At 46.3% G+C, this 19580-nt stretch overlaps 1 long non-coding RNA gene across 1 annotated transcript; it reads left to right on the top strand.

Annotated features, from left to right (window-relative positions):
• The first annotated feature begins 4771 nt into the window (after window positions 1–4771).
• Window positions 4772–11892, top strand: LOC131827649 (uncharacterized). Its single transcript, XR_009352103.1, has 2 exons — window positions 4772–4954; window positions 8441–11892. It is a non-coding gene; the product is annotated as an uncharacterized LOC131827649 (long non-coding RNA).
• The last annotated feature ends 7688 nt before the right edge of the window (window positions 11893–19580 follow it).

Genomic DNA, 19580 nt, shown 5'->3' with positions numbered 1-19580 from the left:
CTCCTTTCTGGCTTTCCCATGTGCGGGAGTGAGAAGATCTTGAACTTCTTTAATCAGGAATTTGGGGCCACTCGTCTACCTCCCAACAAGACGTTCTGTTCTCAACAGATTGTCAAAAAGTATTGAACTCTGGTCTCCTGCACTATGTGAGAAATACCTTTTGTCCTATCACCGGTGCTTGAAAATGTTCATTAATTCTTGCACAAACAAGTCGAGAGCATTTCGAATATAGAGGAAAGGTTTTGTCTCGAGAAGAACTAGTTTTCCTGCATCGACAAGTGAGGCTGGACGAAGGAAGTGTCTGGCCTCACGGGACCCCTTCTCTGCCGTAATCGCAGGCCTGCGGTGGGTCCCCCCTCCCGGATGGATCTCTGCCCCGCGCTGCCACCGTCTCAGAAGCCTTCACCAGCCATGACCCAGATCCTACGTGTAGCTGTGCTGGTTTCTGGGACTTAAGGACTGAAAAAACCCTGAATCTGCAAAACAAATAAATCAGGTGCCTGGGTGGCTCAGTCAATTAAGTGTCCGCCTCCAGCTCAGGTCATGATCCTGCGGTCCCCCAATCGAGCCCCGCATCAGACTCCCTCCTCAGTGGAGGGAGAGTCTGGTTCTCCCTCTCCCGCTGCCCAAGGCTCCCCCTTCTTGCTCAATCTCTCTCTCTGTATGTCAATAAATAAATGAAATCTTTAAAAAAAAAAAAAAACTACAGTAAGAAAGACAGACGGTAACAACTCCTAGTGAGGAGGGAGGGAAACCGGATGCCTCATGAGTCGTGGATGGGAATGGAAACTGTACGTACAGACACTATGGAAAATAGTCGGACAGGTTCTAAAACGCTGAATGAACTTGCCACATGACCTCACCTTCCTGCTCTGAGGCACCCACCTTAGAAAGGACAGGTGTGTCCGTATAAAAACAGGTACGAGAATGTTCACAGCAGGTTTATTCATAATCCTCCTGAACTGGAGAACATCCCAGTGTCTATCAGCTGGTGACTGTAGACACAAAATGTGGTCTGTCCACACGCGGAGATATTCCGCAGCGACAGGAAGTTAAGGAGATGACACGGGCTCCAAGGCTGGGGAGCCCCGATGACGCTGTGCGGAGTGAAGGAAGCCAGCACGGCAAGCTACGTGTTGTAAGGTGGCATGTGTGTGAATTTTCTGGGAAAGGCCAATCTAATAGAGATGGGAAGCAGAACAGCGGTCGTTTGGGGGCGGGGATAGAAACTGGGGTTGACTACAGACGGACACGGGGTTCCTTTTGGAGTGAAAGTTTGCACATTTTGTACGACTGTAAATTTACTAAGCATCATGAACTTGTAAGCTTTAACATGGGTGAATTTTACGGCATGTAAGCAACGCAACAAACAAAACCCTGCTAATTCTGTGTCGCTTTTGGATTCCCCACCTGTTTGCAGATCCCAGTGCTGCTGTGTGTCTCCCGGGCACTGCTTCTCACCGGCAGGTGAGGAGAGCAGATAGATACGTTGCTGGAGGAGGCAGGGGCCCGGTCAGGCCGGAGGAACCCAGAGATGCATTGACAGTGGGCACGCTAGGCACATAGTCTGTGGGCAAGGACAGGGCTTGTTCATGGAGTCCCCACCCTTCCTTTCTTAGAGTCGGCCCAGGGAAGGGGTGACGTTTCTGTGGAGGAGGGCGTGCCTCCGGCGGGATCTGTGTGCTGGGGAGCTACCCCGAACCACCGCACTATCTTGATTCCAGTAGACAAAGACCCGCCTTGTTACATGGAAGCTGGTCTTACTGAAAGAATGAGGTGGTTTCTCCGACCACTAATCTCTTTCTTATCGAAGGTCCTATCTTCAGGCCCTAACAGAGAAGAAAGCCCGTGGGGAATCTTCTAGTTTTAACTTGGGCTTTTGATGTTGCCTTTGAAGAAATACCCCGGAACTTGCTCCAAAACAGCCCAATATAAGGTGGCACATCCTGTAAGGGGACAGCCAGGAGCTAGGAGAGCAGGAACTTAGACGAGGAGTCTGTGATCGTGTTCTGGCCCCAGGGGGAAAAATAAACGATTTTCTTCAGCTTTCCAAGTGGCAAACTAGAAAATGAGAAAGTACACAGTGTTCTAAATTGGAGTACTCAGAAAATAACTGGCCCGAGAGTATAGTCTGGGGCCTTAATTTGCTTCTAGCCATAAGCCTAAGGAAAGTTTTGCCCTGGCGGTCTCATTGCTCGGCCCCATGGCCCCAGCTACCTTTGCGTTTTCGTGTCCTTTGATTCTCTGGTGTGTACTCGATATTTTAAAGGTGTATTTGTGCTTTAAAAATAACAGCAGGGGTGCCCGGGTGGCTCAGCTGGTTAGGGTTAGGCTCGGGTCATGATCCCAGGATGCTGGGATTGAGTCTCTCATCGGGATCCCTGCTTGGCGTGGAGTCTGCTTCTCCCTCTCCCCTCTACCTGTGGCACCCCCTGCTTGGGCTCTCTTTTTCTCTGTCCAATGAATAAATAAAATCTTTAAAAATAAATAAATGAAATAAACACAACACGAACACTTTAATTAATTAATTAATTTTTTTTTTTTTTTTTTTTTTTTAGTTGTGATAAGAATACTTAACATGAGAACTGCCCTGCTGGTAAGTTTTTAAATTTACAATCCGGTACTGCTGACTGCAGTCATGATGTTGTCCAGCAGATCTCTAGAATTTTTTCAGTTGACGTAACTAAAACTTAATATCTGTTGCACCGCAGCTCCCTCCCTCCCCCCAGATCCTGGCAACCAACATTCTACTCTCTGTTTCTACAAACCTGACTGTTTGGACACTTCACAGAAGCAGAATCACGCAGTGTTTGTCCATCTGCCTCTGGCTTTTCTCACTTAGCCTGATGTCCTCCAAGTGTATCCATGCTGTCACATCAAGCAGCACTTCCTTGTTTTTAAAGACGAAATAGTGTCCCATAATGTATTTATGTCACATTTTCTGCATTCACCCGTCGTGGACTGTTAGGTTGTTTGCATAGCTTCGGAAGTTGTGAATACTGCTGCAACGGACGTGGGGGGCAGAGAGCTCTTTGAGACCCTGATTTCAGTTATTTTGGAGAAATACCCAGAAATGGGATTGCTGGGTCATATGGTAATTCTACTTGTAATTTTTTTTAAGGAAGCTCCGTACTATTTTCCCCAGCAGTGAACGAGGGTTCTCACTTCTCTACCTCCTTGCCAACAGTCGTCTTCTGTTTTCTTGATACTGGCCATCCTAACAGGTGTGAGGCGCTATCTTGTTGTGGTTTTAATTTGCATTTCCCTGATGATTTGTTTGCCCTTCTATTGCTAGTGCCTGGCCGTGCCTAGAACACAGCAGATGTTCAATAAATATTTGTCGAATCAGTGGGTCGAGTCTCAATAACACCATCTTCATGACACTCACAAATGAAGATTCAGTGCGAGCTATGGTGGTGGAAGCCGGGGAGTGGGCAGTTAGTGTCTATCACACAAAAGCACACGGTCCCAAGGCCGCGGGAATTCCCTCTGGGTTCATGTTAATAAGCTGCCAAAAATGGCTGGGACCTGGGGACTTAGAGAAGTTCACCACAGAGGGAAAAAAAATAGTGTTTTTAGAAGAAGCTAAATGAAAATATCTTGCACAATCTTTAAAAAATCATTATCCTAAATATCCTAAATATTTTCTGAGTGTGTGTGCTCCCGCGCAAAGGCCAGCAATGTTTTGTTTTGTTTTCTTCCCAACCCCGCCCATGCTTCAAGGTTGCGTCTCCTTCCACAGGCTCCCGTTGTGCATCTCTCACGCATGGTAGCACAACGTTTCTGTCAACAAGCCTTTGGTCCTGCTTCTCCCGCGGAGGCCCCGGAGCTCTTTGCGCTCTTCTCCCGCTCACCCTGCTCCACCCCCCCCCCCCCCCCGTCTCCGGTGGCAGCTCCCTGCTCTCCTGATCATGCCTTCTCCACGGCAAGTTCCGAGACCGCAGCATCCTGGGGTCCCACAGGGAAACGGACGCGTCGGTGCTGCACGTGGGTTTACCTGGGCTGGTTGCTGACATCCTTCGATTAGCCTCCGACGGCTTTTGGAGGCCGGGAAGACAACCGGTGAAGTCACTTATGGACCCCAGGTTCTATTTAAAAATAGCTCCATTTCTAGAAGCTGGTGTCCATGCATACTTGCTGTGATTCAATTTTAAAACAGAAAAGCAATATTTTTTTTTTCCAGAAAACCTTTATCAACTTGACAGATATAGAAGGAGTATTTTCATTTGAGCAGGCTTATCACTTCAGAAGGCAGGCAGAACTCGGGTGAAGTTCCCTCTCTTTGTTTGATTGTTACTATAAAAATATGGAATCAATATTTCACACTAGAGAATGATGTTTATAAAATGTATTGTTCTGTGTGGATATACCCCCAATTAATATTTTATAGGAACAAGGCACACTTAAAAAACCGATTTGGACTTTCATTAGTTTCATCGTATCTGTGAATACTTTCAGTGCAAGGCTTTCTCAATATTTGCCCAAACTCTTACCAGCGTGAGCATTTCTAGAAAGATCATGGTTTTCCTTCTGTCTGTGTGTGGCCTTGATGGAGACAGCCACGCCAGCTGGGGGGGCATATTTGTGTAAGCCAGATTCCGTCTTGACTTGGGCAATGAACACATGTGTCCTCTGGAACAGTCACCCGAGATATCAGCCTCCTGTCAGAATCTGAATCATGCAGGACGTGGACATCATGACTTGCTGTCAGCAGGTCGTAGGCTCTCCTGTTCCCTCCTCATTTGCAAGGCCCATGACTGAGGCTCTTGGGTTCACTTCTTTTTTTTCTCCATGCAGCTGCGCTCAACTGCTTTCAGAAGAGCCCGGATCAGGTGTCTGGAGTCTGGATGGCGACCCGCTGGCCAGGGAGGCTATGATCCCATGCTTGGGCTGGCCTGCAGGGTGGGGCCAGGAGGTGTGGAGACACGGGCCCAGGAGGAGAAGTCACAGGGCAGTGAGTCCTGTATGCTCAGTATCTTGGGGCACAAAGAGAGAGTAGACAAGGGGGTGAAGACGGACGAAATCAGCCGGGCTGGGAGAGCTGTGCTCAGCTGGTGGGCCTCCGAGCCTTAGAGCTGTCACTAGGAGCCTTAGGTCCTTACACAATGCAGCCTCCTGCCCCAAATCCCTAAATGCCAGGATAGACTCCTAGCAGCCCCACTAAGGGCTAGTTCTGACTTAAACCTTCTTTATGGTATAGGTAAGGAACTACCAAGCAAAGATTAGCTCTCTTGGGGTGGAAGGGCACGAGAACATTGGGTCTAAAGTGCGAACAGACGGGAGTTCCCGTAAGCCCACCTCTCTGTTCCTCCGGGTTCTGCCACCTGCAGGGTTTAGCTCCACTACTGGTGTCTTCATTTCCCAGAGCCCCCAGGCTTTAGGACTGTGTCCTGACTCTCTAGCAAGGCTGGACCTCAGCAAGGCAGAGCTAAATGCCTCCGCTCCTTCCTTTCTGTCTAGTTGCAACATTCTTCTAAGTTGGAGGAGGAGAGAGTTACCAGGGCGAAGCAAAGGGAGACGGAGGTTATGCTGCTTTCTGATTTTGCTCAGGAAGGGCTGGGCCTTTCCTCTGCTTTTTAATAGACAAAAAGAAGAAGGCAACAAAAAGGCGGTGCCGGTGGCTTTTGGCAGCCTGGGTTGTATGTTAAGAGAACCGTGTGCTGCTCCAAACCTGTCTGCCTTGGCTAACAGTTGTGCAGTTACTGACCTGTCCCTCAGCCTGCTTGTTTTGTCTCAGATTTATGTTTGTTTTTAAACCTTCCTGGCAAGGCAGGTAGGCTAGCATGTCCTGAAACATTCTTCACCCATCCCCCAACTGAGGCTTCTTTTCTATTAAAGAGAAAAATCCTTTAAGGTCTTTATCTAATATCCGAGGTGACTGTTAAAGAAATCCTACTGCTTTCCCTCCCTGCCAGTCCGGACCCCAGTCCCGCCGCTCCCGGACCCTGTTTGATTCACGGGAAGGCGTCGTCGAGCACGTTAACCTCTCCGTCACTCTCTCCCCGCTTTGAAAACACCTGCCGTGGCATTTCCCTCAGACGGAAGCACCAGAAGCTTTTCACTTCCTCTTGACCGATCCACTCTGCACACCGTAACGGGATTCACATTTCTTTTCACTTTGCCGCAGCTGAAGGGTAGCCCTTGTGTCAGCCCCGACAGCATGTCTCCTGTGCACCAGTTTCCAGATCGGCTTTATCACCACGTGTGTGTGTGTGTGTGTGTGTGTCCTGGAAGGAAACGACTCCTAACTCAAGGTTTCAAAGTGAATTTATGAGTCTTCATAATGTCTCTTTTTGCAGGTCTGTATTTTGTAATTTTTGTGTGTGTTGAATAACACAACATTGTTTTTAATGCCGAGAGAAAATTAACAAAATAACTTAAATAATGAACTCAAGCATGGAAGAAAGTATGTGAAATTTCTGTCTCAATGAATTCCCTTATTCACAGAAATTTTGTTGTTTTAACCTAATCTGCTTTTGTTGCCAAGTACGTCATTCTGTTGTTCTTGAACAAGCCTTTTCCCCCACCTTTTCAGTATTGTAAGAAGCCAAGAACGTAAAAATTAGCTTAAAAAAAAAAAGGAACCAATTATAACAATCAGGTAAAAATGCTGATGACACACAGAGAGTTACAGTCACCCCGTCGAGTATACCCCACGGTCCCAAACCCTAAAAGAAGAATCACTGCGGCTTACTCATTTTCATATAAATATTATTTTACCAATATGCCTACTGACCTAATTAGTTTGAAACTAAATACCTTAGCACACTTTGCATTTGGTCAATTTTTACTTGGCGAAATTTCATTTAGCCAAATTGTTTTGGGTCACATTATCTGCTGCAGTTTGTGAAAATTGAAAGGTCTTCGCATTTCCAGGGCTTGATATGCCGATACTTCACACAAGTGCTGGACTCGGAAGCAAAGAGGATGCTTTCACCCGTTCTGAGAGCCAGTTCAGTCTGCCGTCTGGAGTACGCCCACCACTCGTACCGGCTTGTTCTAATATTTCAGAGACAAGCCAGGGTTCCATTCTGAGTGAGAAGTATAAGTGTTCCAACAGGTTTGTGGCTCTGGCGGAATGTTGGGCAAATACAAACTAGAACAAGAACAAGCTGGGCTCTTTCCCATCACTTAAGGTGACCACTTAGTCCATAATGAGCCTTGGGGCTGCTCTGGCTATAACTGATGGAAGACTTCCTGCCTGGTTCTAATGCAAGACAAGCGTGTGCTGCGATCTCATTAAAAGCTGAAGTGACACTAAACCTGTGCAATAAAGTAAGAAAGAAACCTTCATCCTTCAAGATGTTGAGTTTCCAGGGAAGCTGGAAAAGAGCTAAATGAATGATGGGGACTTCTAGTGGCTGTAATGCCCCTGTTCACAGCTTCCTGCTCTTCGTTTCTCCTGGGATGAGAAGGAGGGTAAGCGACAGGTTTAGAGTTCAGTTGCCTAAATGGCTGGTATGCAACTCGAGAAGATAATCTGGAGTCTTTTGCTGTTCATAGAAAGTCTTTTCGAGCCACAGTGCTATTCTTCAAATCCTGAACATCCTGATGCTAGGATTTTCAGGTCCTTTTGCCTCCAGTATCAAAACACTGTACCTACTCAGCATAATTTTAGAGATGTTGACAAACAAAATTCCCAACGGCAACAACATCTGCCTAGACCCAGGAGATCTGCGGATTGGAAAATAGCCCTGGAATCTAGGGTCCTAGCCTAACTATGCAGCGGAATTCCCCAGTAGGATGGGGCAAGTCGTTGGTTGTTTGCTCCTTAGTTTCTCTACCCAACTATCCACCCATCCTTCTGAGAGAGAATCATTACGCACCAGAATCCAGTGGAGACAAAATAGGTAGAACCTGGTTCCTCTATCAAGATCCCTGGAATTTAGGGAAAAAGACAAAAATCAATGTTGTAATCTCGTGTGGTAAGTGTAGGCATTGGAGGTGTGCACAGAGTACTAAGGCAGCAGGGAAGTAACACCACGTCCTGTGCGGAGGTGGGAAGGAGAGTCCGGGACCACTGGGAAAAGCTGATGTCTTCTGGAAGCTTGAACTCTGGAGGATGAGAGGGGCCCATTAGTTGATCTATAGGAACAGCTCTGTGTGTTCTTGTGTTCACTGAAGAGCTACTCCTTTGAGTTCCTCATAGAAGGAGAAGCTTTCTAGAGCTGCAATAAAAGAAGATATAAGTTTGCTTAACTTATCCATGACTGCTTACACCCTAAAGAATGGTCTCGGTTGAAGACTTCCTTCTTAATGTGCTTCACGAGGAACATATTGGTTCCCAGGATCTTCCTGCACTTACTCACCTGCCGTCATGTGAGGGCAGTCTCACCGTCACGCCGGCCAGCCACCTCCACGGCGCCTCCCCTTCCTTCACCCAACGGCTCCCTCTCGTGAACGTCTCCTTGTAACAAGCTGTGTCATCTTTCTTCTGCAGGTGGAGTCATTCAAGTGCTGTAATATTCACAGAGAAGCAGTCCCCGAACTTTGTCTTCATTTATGGATCCATGTAGTCTGAAAGTTCATTGTTCACTAAATATCTCTGGTTACCATTTCACTTTAATTCAAACAATACCTCAGTTTTCTAGAATTGATTCGCTCCAGATCTGAACTAATTATAGACCCAGTTGCAAATCTACAAAAAGTGTTTGAAAATCATGAGCAGACAAATCATTTCAGTTTCTAGCATACATGGTGGGTTCCCTTCCCATCAACTACTTTTTCCTCAGAGAATTCCACTTCGGTCCAGGGTGGATGCTGGTGAGCCCAAGTCAGTCCTGGGAGTTCTGGCCCCTAGTCAGGGGTTGATTTGGGCAAGGCAATGCGAGGCCCTGATGGGGAAGTTGGCTGGAGGGGGGTAGGGTAGGTCTGGAAAAGGTTTCCTTCCCCTAAAAAAGACACAGAAGGAGATGTTCTCTCCTCTTTCTTGGCACATCACTGTGTCTGGGATGTGCCTTTGGAAGCACTACAGCACATTGCCACCAGCTGGATGAGCTAAGTGTGGAAGAAAGCAGAGTGGGTAGAATTCCCCAGCAGTAAAACAGGGCCTCAAGTGTTGTGCCTGGACTCTGTCCTCCTTGGAACCTCTCTATTCAAGGACACAGTACACTGCCTTACTGCTTAAGCCACGATGACTCGGGATTTTCAACTATTTACAACCCAAAGCATGCTCAGTAACAGGCAAGTGTGCATTGAAGTCTATACACTCTGCTCACAGAACAGCGGGTCAGGCGTTGAGTTCTAGCAAATGGGCTTATCTGATTTCCCAGTTCAGGGCAGACTGGAAGTAGCACGTTAGAAGTGGAGAAAAGGGCTGTTAGAAGCAGCGGCCGGACAGAAGAGACAGAAAGGTGGAAACCAGAAGCCCGGATCATTAATGCCGGGCAAACAAGTCCGGCCCCTCCCAGCTCGTGGCGGTGTCGGAGTCCATCTCAGTGGCTGATCCTGCACGATGACGACGGCCATGTGTCATCCCGGGAAGTTTGCTTTCTGGTTCGCGTATTCTGAGGCTGATTAATATTCCTAAACATTTCTCTGTAAACAAGGAAGAAGGTTACATGACTAAAGGGATAAGCTTATCTGAAAAGGCACAGAGAAGAGATTCACTCCCCTGCGCGGCTCCGTTGATGCGAGCTGTACGTCTCTGCAAGTAGAACCTGCTCGAAGTTGGCTTCACCCAGAGAAAAGGGAGGTGACAAAAATGCGGCAGGATTTGGCTGGCTGCCCCGAGCAGCTCGTTTCCCTTTGGGTCCTCGGGAGAAGCCCCAGCAGAGAAGAAGCAAAGCGTCAGGACCAGGGGGTGCCCTTCTGGGAAGACGGACTTCTCTGTGGTCCAAGGGCTCAGCGAGACTGGCCCCGCGGTCTCCTCAGAAGCTGCCCATGGGAAGTCAGTAAGCTGCTCGCCTCTCCTCTTGGGCGGCTGGGCGCTTGTAATTAAAATGTAAATAATTCTCCGGGCCAACAGCTTGGAGACGAAAATGGCTGGAAAGATCACAGTAAAACCGCACCACGCCAAACGGGTTCTAAGCCTTTGTCTGCACAGATGCTAGGCCCACCAGTGGTTAGTTGTCTGGGTGAGGAGTCACTCGGAATGAGGCCTTGGCAACTACGTCCGGCCATACTCCCCTGACTCCAGCATCTAAAACCGAGGGTGGCTTGCTTCCCCAGTTCCCGGGGCCTGGGCAGCTCAGAACACAAGTGTTAGGGTGAGCCCCGGCCCTCCCTGCAGCCAGCGGGCGCTCTGTGACCCCCACACCCGGCCCTCCCCTTGCACTGGGAGGGCCACCCTGTACTGAGCAGCGGCGGGCTGGGTCGAGCTCCCCGTTTGCCGGCCCCTGTTGGAAGCAGATGTGCGGTCTCTACAGGCCTCCGCCCCTCGGGATGTTACTTGGGCTGTAAAATGATTCTGAGTTTGAGGCGTACCCCGAAACCTTAGTAATATGCAAATACAAGCCAAAGAAGGCGGGAGACCCCTAATACTCCCTTTTGTACCTCCCATCAGATATGCGTGCGGCTTGGACAGAGTCGTTGCTCATCGTTTTTAAAAATTAGTAATAAGTGATTTATCAACCTGAGTACCAAGTGAGGGAAATATATATAGAGAATGAAAGAATTTTATTAAGAACGAAACAGACCAATTAAATTAATTGGTTTCCAGGGGCATTTTTTTATATTGGTGTTCATACTGAGGATTGTTACTGGAAATTATCATTATTATTATTATTAGCAGCCAACATTTTGAGTTTGAGCTAAATGCCTTGCCTTCGTGGTTTTATTTTATTATCAACAGCAAGCATACACTTATTAAACCCATTTTACAGATAGAGAAAATGAGGCTTAGGGATGTCAGGTCATTTACCTGGAGACGTAGCCTGAGGTAGTGGTTGGAGTACCCCTCAAATTAAGTCTGTTCCCGTGCCAAAGCCCTAACCACTGTGTAGTTATTGACCACAGTTGTGAAGAATTTTTCTAAGATTTTCCCTTGTTTTTTAAATAAAGGGGACTTGAGATCTTATCTCTCACTTGCATTCTAGTATGTTGCTGTAAGGGCGAGAAGGCTAGAATCATGGTTGATCTGCAGACAGTGGTGAGAAATCATGTATGTTCATGAAGGGGCTCATCTGTCTGTCATGGCAGAGAAAAGACCGACACGTGATCTTAGGGTTCCTGAAATGTAATGGAGTCCAAGAGTAGATGTTTTCAAATGGAACATTCTAAAGAATTTTCGTTAAATAATTTTCAGTAAGTTAAATAATTCTCCTTAAATGCTTACTTGATTTTTAAAGTTCACTTAAAAAAAAAAAAAACTGATTTAAAGTTTTCCTTACACTCTACGTTCGTTCTTATTTTCGACTCATTCATTCGGTTAGTGGGCTCGGGAAATGTCTAATGACACCACGGCTGCGGTGCCAAGCTATGGCACGGGAGGCTGTCTTCATACAGTCAGCCTTGGGGTGTCCTGCTCTCATTCTTGGTGACCCGGTTTGGGTTCACAAGGTGAACCGGGTACCAGGCCTCACTTGGGTAATCGCCAGGTGGGTCCCACCGGCCCTGTGTTTGGGGTGTATAAGCTAGTTCAGGTGCTCGTATTTTAGAGTCCTCTTTCTCCATAGTAATTTACATGTACATATATGGCTTGGGTAGCATATATACATTAGCAAATACACGCTTGTTACTCCAGCAGTGCAAGCTCAGGAGAAGAAAAGTATTATATAACAAGAAGCATGGGGGCACCTGGTGGTACCGTTGGTTAAACATCAGACTCCTGGTTTCGGCTCAGATCCTGATCTCAGAGTCTTGAGATCAAGCCCCACATTGGGCTCTGTGCCCCTCCACCTCTGCATCCCTCTCTCTCCCAAATAAAAATAAAATGAAAATCAATAAATCTTTTTTTTTTTAAGATTGTATTTATTTATTTTACAGAGAGAAATCATAAGTAGATGGAGAGGCAGGCAGAGAGAGAGGAGGAAGCAGGCTCCCCGCTGAGCAGAGAGCCTGATGCGGGACTCGATCCCAGGACCCTGAGATCATGACCTGAGCCGAAGGCAGCGGCTTAACCCACTGAGCCACCCAGGCGCCCCAAAAATAAATAAATCTTAAAAAAGAGTAACAAGAAGCACAAGAGGCTAAAGACCATGAAAGATAATTGCTTTTTTTAAAGTCTAGTGTTTTGCAGTTGACTATTTTGTTTGGAAGAGTTCCTGACTCTGTCTCCTCCACGTTGGGGGACTTACTCTTTCCTTCATTTTTTTTCTTTTTAATTTTAACAATTTACTTATTTGGGAGAGAGAGAGAGTAGGGAGATGAATCATGAGCAGCAGGAGGAGTAGCAGGAGAGGCAGACTCCCCACTGAGCAGGAGCCCCAGGCCAGGCTCTATCCCAGGACCCTGGGATCATGACCTGAGCCGAAGGCAGATGCTTATCAACTGAGCCACCCAGGCCCCACCTTTCCTTCGTTTTTATCGACTCTGCTCTGTTCACTTTGATTCCGCTTCTAGGAACTTCTCCTCTGAATGGGGCCCCATCCCACGGAGCTGTGGCCTCAGACCCACGGTGTCGCAGATCTCCTGGTCTCACTCTTCCAGGTCCCCAGCCGCTTCTTCTCCGGATCTTTTCATGCAGACGCTGTCTGTGGTTTGCATCACCTGTTCTTACTTCATGGTCTGTGGGAATAGCTGGTACCCAGTTGGGTTGCATCCATCATTCATGGGTTTTTGGTTTTTCTATTTAGTTGTTCTGTCTGTTTCCATGTACAAATACAGAAAGATTCAAAACAGTGTCGCTGTTACGTCCATCTTCCCAGAACCTCCCTCTACCTGCAGGCTTCCCATTTTGAATTGAAGGTAAAGCTAGCTGCAGAATAAGATCAATGCCTTTCTTCCTCGGCCACAGATGAAGGAAGAAAGAAAGCTCTGCATACCATGTGTTTGTCATCCTTGGCAAGAGCTATAGAAATGCTGATGCCAGGGTCCTAACCCCAAGAAGCTCTGCTTTAATTGGTCTGGGATTGTGTGTTCCCTTGGTGGTTCCAGTGAATAGCCAAAGTTGACAACCAGTAATAAGAAGAAAAGAAGGATGTTTTAAAGCATTTCAAAGCCCTTAGCAATTTACTGAGAATAAACCAGTTACTGTCTGTTCAGTCCGCTACCGAGGGCAGTCTCCTTTCAGTCTGCTACAAGGGCCGTGTCACACTCTGGCCCTGTCTGGTCTAGGTGAGGCTGACCCACGTCCTAGCAATGGGAGTCGTCCAGGCACACGGATGTGGCCAATCAGGGGGCTCCATTCCCAGCAAGAGATACATGCATGACCCAAGATGAACCATGGAAAATTCCCCCATGACGTTTGCTAGAGTTACCATGAAAGAGTCACTCTCTTTTCACAGCTACTGTGACCTGCAAGATCACTGGCAACCTTGAACTTTGCTCTTTACTCCAAAAGGAAGCAAGTCTGCCTGAGAGTGAAGCATACAGAGGGAAGCGCTGCTGAGAGATGGAAACAGAGACTATCCTGGTAACTCTCCGATGGAATTTTTAGGGGTCCAAAATATCATACGCCCCTTTGCCCAAATTCAGAATGAATTGAGAAATAGATGTAGAGGTCAGATAAATGGAGAAGAAAAAGCTTCATTACTGAGAAGCCGACTGAGCCCAGGTCTTTGCCTTCCCTCCCAATAGAACTTTCTAACACTCTACTCCGTAGTAAGTTTGATTTACAACCCGTCACTGGCATGGCTGGAACCTTCGACTTTGCTCACTGCTGTCCCCGCTCAGCACGAGGTAGGAGAGCAGACGGAAGACACATAACCTGGTCAGACAAAACGAAGGACACCAGTGCAGCTGCACCAGCCCACACGCCAGAGCCTCTACCCCTTCCCCAGCCAGGGCTCCTGGTTTGGCGACGTGAGTTTCTGCTAGATTTTAACCTCCACCTGTCCCCTTCGACCTGCAAACCCAGATCCCCTCTAACGTTGGGAAGAATAACTGAGGAGACGGATACGAGGGTTCCTCTCATGTTTGCACATCTGGAGGGACCGGCCATTGTGTGAGTGGACCGGCTGCGTTTGAACACCGGCACTCCTGAGTTCCCCACAGTGGTCAATAAACTACCTGTCTTTTTATCAGGTTCTCTCCCCACTCACACCTTTTGCAAAAAGTCCCTTGGTTAATATCCTTTTTGTTCTTCTTTGTAGTGTCTTTACCCGTCGGCCTCCTGACCCGCAGCCAATCAGCCCTGTTAGGCTGACACGGGGACACCTTCACCGGCACACGGTGTCCCCAAGGGAGCTGATACAGTCACTTGTAAATATATTTACAAAAGTCAAAACTTTTCAGTGTTTTACCCAAGAGGAAATCGTCCCACACCCTCCCCCAACGAGTACAATTTTCGGCTATATATTCAAGACAAATCCATTTTTCAGAAGAAATGGCCCCTCCCCTCTTTTTCTGACCGGATGAACAAGAACCGTACAATGTCAACATGTAGGTAGGCAGAGTGTTTGCGCTTCTTAGAATCTCCTCAACGGCAAGAAGACATCAAACAGTTTACTATCATTTTGCTGTATGCCATAACACTCTATGTCAATTATATCTCAATAAAACTGAACAAAGATCTTCTTAGTGAATTTAAACTGTAAATATTGTTTTGAAGCATTACATCAAAAGGAGCTTGAGAATAAAGTGGGTTTAGGGCGGGGCGGCGGTAACGTGCTGCGGCTTCCTGTGTGCTCTTCTCACCGGCGTGTAGTGTTTTTCTCTCTATTTCCCCTCTTTTTTTCTCTTTAACCAAAGGAAAAAGAACCTAAAATGTTATTTATAATCTCTAATTTTTTTCATTACCTATCTACTAACTCCATTTGATGTTAAAAGAACACTAAACATAATTAAAATTTCTTTTTGGAGGTATGTTTTAGAAGGTCCTGATGTGCTGCTGGAGCTCTTTTAGCTAGGAGATAGGAGTCAATAGCTTTCACTACATTCCAGAAGAACCAATGAGAAAACATACGGGAAAAAGAGATACCCCATGCACAAAAGTATGAAAGGGCATAAAATATTTACGAGAAGCTTTAACAAGAAATGTGCATGACCTACATGAAGACAATTATATAACCTTATTAAATATGTAAAGAAGATGAATAATAACAATAAAAGTCAGCATTTCTGCATTGTTCATGCTCGGTGCTGTGCTTTTTCTTTCCCTGCGTCATCTCCTTATCTGTGAAGCAGAGAAGCTCTGCTGTAGCCAGCACACCGCCCTTGAGCCTGACTCAGTTTACTTAATTTCTCTAGGTTTCGGTTATAAAATCAGGAGAGGATCAATCCGTGCCTCACAGGATTGTTCTAAGATTTAATAAGACATTACAAATAGAGTGCTGAGAACAGGGCCTGGCAAACAGCACCATAGGTACCATTATTGGAATCACGTTACAGAAGAAGAAAATGATACCATGATGGCTAGTGGCCTTCCTAACGACATCCAGCAAGGAAGTGACTGGGATCCCCATGCTGCCCTGTCCGACTCGACAGCTAAGATCTAAATTTATTACCTGTTTGTGTTTCTAGATAAGAAGGAAATGGCTCTTGCTCAGATACTTAGGGGAGTCATTCTAGGATTCCTCTGAAAGAATTAGCAGGTCAAGTATTTTAAAGGTAGAGAAATAATGGGAGATAAGTCATATATGGTTGTATCAGAAATGTAAACATTTCTATGTTAAAACAGAAGATAATAAGAGTGATGGAAATGTTCTCAATCTTGATTGTGGTGCTAGTTACACAACTATAATCCTAGCCAAAATGTTTTAAACTTCATACTTAAAAGGGTTAATTTTTAAAAAAATAATAAACAGCAACAAACAAAAGTAATGAATTTTGTGGGTGAAAATTATACTATAAAAAAATTTGGAGGGGGAAAAGAACTATAATTAAAAGGCAAGCACTCAACCAGTGGGGAATGTATCCCAATATGGCAAAGCGGTAATATGTTTGCTACAGCACCAACCAGAGCCAGTTCATCATGGAACCTACAACCCCAATTCCAGTTCTGGGTACACACATAGAAATAAGTGCTTATGTCTGCCAGACGCACGTAGAGAATGCTCAGGGTAGCCTTATTCATAACAGCTCCAAACGGCAAACAGCCCAAATTGCCGTCAGCGAGAGAATGAGTAAATAACTTGTGGTTATTTGCATGCGATGGAGGACAGAAATGAAAACGAGCGAACAGGACATGCAACATGGACGAGACCCTCCGACACCACGCTGAACCAAGACGGCCGGACACGGAAGAGCACATGGACGGTTTCCATCCTTAAGAGGCGAAAACAGGGGAAACTCATCTGTGATGCTGGAAGTTAGCACCGTGGCTGCTTGAAGTGTTGACTGCTGACCAGGGGGGGACGTGGGGGCACCCCCCGGGGCTGGACATGTTCTATATCTTGACCGGGTGGTGGTGATGGGGGGGGTGTACATATGTAAAAATTTGTTGAACTATGCACTTCAGATTGGTTTACTTTCCTGTATGTGAATAATACCTCAAAAAATTCAATATGAATTAATAAGATGAACACAGGACTTGGGGTCACAAAAGAAGAGACTGAACTCTTACGACACCAGGCGCGTGTTCCATCTCGGTGACCCTACATGCACAAACAAAAAGGTATTTCTAGATTATAAAACCCATAGCTGAGCCAGATGAGGAGGTTAGGAGGAAGACTCCGAGATGAAGGTTTGTGGGCAAATGATCACCGAGGAAGTTCTTATGGGGGATACTGGTAAGTAGGGTAGGAAGGGGAAGAAGCCCGGCAAAGCTGTCATTTCGGTAAGGCCTCGGTCTCAGCCTGGTCCCACGGGAGCTCTGGAATGTCAGTGATGCCGCATCGTTTCTTCCGGCTCTAGGCAGGCGAGCTGGGCTTTGGCTTCCTCTACAAGTCCCAGCACATGTACAAGCTCCATCACTGTCCCACACCACAGTGGCTCCTGCAGCCCAGGACTCGTCCTCTGAAGAAGGTCACCAGTGGGTGCTGTTAGGACGAAGAGAGCTTACGTTGGGGGGCTGGGCATGCAGAGACAGTAAAGGGATTCTGGGAAGTGGAGGGGGAGCGTCTGTGGTCTCTGCCCCAACTGGCAGGTGGGAGGGGTCAGTTGTCAGAGGCAGCATTGTGCCCGAGACTGAAATGACCGGTTGTGACCAGCTGAGCGAGTGAAGAAATAAATCCAGGGAGGAACGAATGGTCACTCCCCAAACGACCTGTTTTTCCCATGCCCTTCCTGTACTTGCATCTAAAGTAGGTGCGCTGTGGTCAAGGTTGCAGAAGGGAAGTGGGAGCGTGCGGACAAAGAAGGGCGAACTCATTTGTCCAGAAAACATTCGGATCCTGTTCACATCTTGGAATTCGATGTGTCATGTACGTGCCGAAGAGAAGCAAGCACCTGGGTTGTAGAATGTGTGTTTGGTCGCCTTCAGGCCTCATCCAGCCCTGCACGGTCACAGGCAGTCCTTTCTCTGCGGGGTCCTCTGCACGGACTGAGCTGCATCTTCAGGGCATCCGGTGAGACCGCGGGGCCAGCTGTTTCCCAGATGAGAAAGTGAGGCCAGATGCATTAAATCTGCTTCTCAGTCTTCCCCACACGGCATCGGCCATTGTGGCATTTTTGTAAAATACTGCTTGGACTGCCTGGAAGCGGGTCCAGTCCCTGTTTTTTAAAAAACTCCAAAGGTGATCAGGAAGTACAGTTGGATTTGGAAACAAAGGAATTAAGTGATCCTCCCAGGGTCCTGAGGAAAGAAAGAAAATAGACCCAAACCATTAATTTTTTTCATTCACCCACCTACTTATTTCTTGAGCATTTACTTTGTGACAAGGATTCTGCTAAATGCTGGGAATACAGCACAGACAAGATCGTCTTAATCTCCACGGTCTCATAAAAGGGAAACGATCAGGGTGCGGTGTCCATAGTTCCTAGGGCACCATTCAGCGTTGTTGGGCAGACAAAGCCTGCAATGACCTTGGAAATGAGCTAAGATACTGAGCTAATAATTCCAAATGTGATATACCTTGTAAAACTGGAGTTTTATTGTATCTGGGGAATGATAATGTCAATCATCTTCACATACAGGAGAGTCTCTGGTCATTTTGGGCTACTGCCACTGTCTTATTCTCAAGACAGTCAAAACTGCTAACTGGTTATATATAAAAAAGTGTTCTCTTTTATTCAAACACTGCATAAGCAAATGGATAGGTCGTTGCACAAAGATGCCTCTGACCTTTGGATCTCAAATTCCACAAACCAGATTGAACTCCGTAGTGTGGACTTTTTATAATTATCTAAGCAAAAGATAATCCTGCAGAGAATTTGCCTGGAGTCCAGACAGATGCAGAACTCAGCTTTTATTTCCATATTCTTCTAATGATGCAGTAAAGGACTGGGGAAAATTTTTGTTTCTTTGTTTCTTTCTTTGTTTTGTTTTGTTTTAGGTAGGACAGGTGGATATGTGGTGTTTGATGAAGATAAGTATCCAGATTTTAAGATTTTAAGGCCCCAAAGCAAGTGTGAGTCATTTGTCTGAGAGCTGCCGCTGAGCGCATGGTGACGGCAGTGGGATTCACCTGCGCGTGGGCTTGGAGAGGAACAGCCTCCTTGGAACAGGGCATCTCCATGAACAGTCTCGGGAAGAGATGTGGGGACCCCCAACCCCAGCCCACTCTCCTCTGTACAGCAGCTGTCAACACAGAAGCCATTTTCCCTGGGAAACTGGTCTCTTTGTGTTTAAAATATAATGTTTCTTTAAAGCATCCTTAGCATATTTTCAGTAGGTTTCAAGATAAGAAAGATTTCTTTTAACACTGTATTCATATAGGAACCTGCCATTCTGATTCAGCAATCAAACTGTTTTCTTTCACCTTTTTTTTTTTTTAATGCTCTTTGAGTTCATCAAAATCCTCATGAGAATCACATCAATTTCTTAAAATTCTCCTTTTTTTTCCTTAGAAATATAATTTGTGACCTCATCGTCTTTTGGTGGGGTGGGTACTGTAGGGGTTGGTTAAGTTCTGGATTTCAGAGTGTTTCCCTGAAGGCAGTATAATGTCAACAAAGCAAGTAATTAAACTGAGGAGGAGGTGCTGACTGGATGAAGCCTTTGCCAAGTTGTTAACACAGCAAGTCATTAAGCAAAGTGACTACTAAACTCGATAAAGCAAGACTTGCCCTGGATAAGTTACCCTGGGATAACAGAAAGTTGACGACATTAGGCAAATTTTCATCCAGGGAAAAGGTTGAGGACAAAGATAACTTGGCACTAAGCAACCTTTCGGAGCTGAAGAAATGGACAGGACCCCAAGAGTCAGCGGGTCCAAGCCCAGCTCTTGAACACACCATTAACTGACCCTTCTGGGCTATAAGCCTGTCCATCTGTTCTCAAATTTAATCAGAATAGACACGCAACTTATTTTTTTTTTTAAACAGCTTATTCCATTTGGAAGTGTTCAATCACTATATTGTTTGCCCGAAACTAATATTACTCTGTGACTAATATTATTCTGTAAGAAATTTAAATAAAACTTAACAAATAAAACCCCAGC

This window comes from Mustela lutreola, chromosome 3 (genome assembly GCF_030435805.1).
Source record: "Mustela lutreola isolate mMusLut2 chromosome 3, mMusLut2.pri, whole genome shotgun sequence".
Classification (NCBI taxonomy): domain Eukaryota; kingdom Metazoa; phylum Chordata; class Mammalia; order Carnivora; family Mustelidae; genus Mustela; species Mustela lutreola.
Note: the sequence above shows the minus strand (reverse complement) of the source record. Positions and strands in the feature narration are given on the sequence as shown.